Consider the following 712-nt stretch of genomic DNA (forward strand, 5'->3'; position numbering starts at 1 on the left):
TATATAAATTATATATGAAATTCATTTATTGCAATCATATCCGAAGTTTTCTTGTACTATCTAAATCAGGGTTTGAATTTTTCCACTACGGAAAACTGCACTATTTCATCTTATTTCGTTTGACCTGAACAAATTTAATAAATATTGATTATCTTTTTTTAAATAACTAATGTTTTAGTGTTAATTTACTGAAGACTTTATAGGTAACCTTACAATTACAATTTACAGTAAATATATGGACATAACAAAAAAGACAAAAATTCTGATTCATTTACTTTAACATTCAGCATGCGAGAATGGAAACTCAATTTGGAAGTACATTAAAAGGTTTTCTTCTATAAAAGGCAATACCCAAATTATTATCACTTTTCTAGATATATGAAATATGAAAAACTCAAAGACAAAAAATAATTTGAAAAAGACGAAAGAGACAAAGTCGTATGGTTTTAAATTTTGCTCTGGTTTTCCTTTTTTTTCTAGCTTACTTTATTTGTAAAGTTTGATTTTATCCGGGCCCCTAAGTAATAAAAAGCCTTTAATTGGATATAAAAAGTATTTATATATATAGCTATTTCATTTTGTGAAAAAATGAAATAGCTAGGTAATTTTAATAGTTAAGACTGATAATGTTGTCCAGTTAATCCAGACTAACCATTTTGGCCAATTAAAGCCATATTGTTCAGTGGGCTGGACAGAATAAAAAAAAAATAAT

At 26.1% G+C, this 712-nt stretch overlaps 1 protein-coding gene across 1 annotated transcript in view; it reads right to left on the reverse strand.

Annotated features, from left to right (window-relative positions):
• The window catches only part of LOC106682808 (protein scarlet), a 141,932-nt gene that overhangs the window by 81,631 nt on the left and 59,589 nt on the right, over window positions 1-712 (reverse strand). The gene's annotated exons all lie outside the window — the stretch shown is intronic.

The sequence above is a fragment of the Halyomorpha halys genome, unplaced genomic scaffold, assembly GCF_000696795.3.
Source record: "Halyomorpha halys isolate HHAL.00 unplaced genomic scaffold, Hhal_1.1 Scaffold442.1, whole genome shotgun sequence".
NCBI lineage: Eukaryota > Metazoa > Arthropoda > Insecta > Hemiptera > Pentatomidae > Halyomorpha > Halyomorpha halys.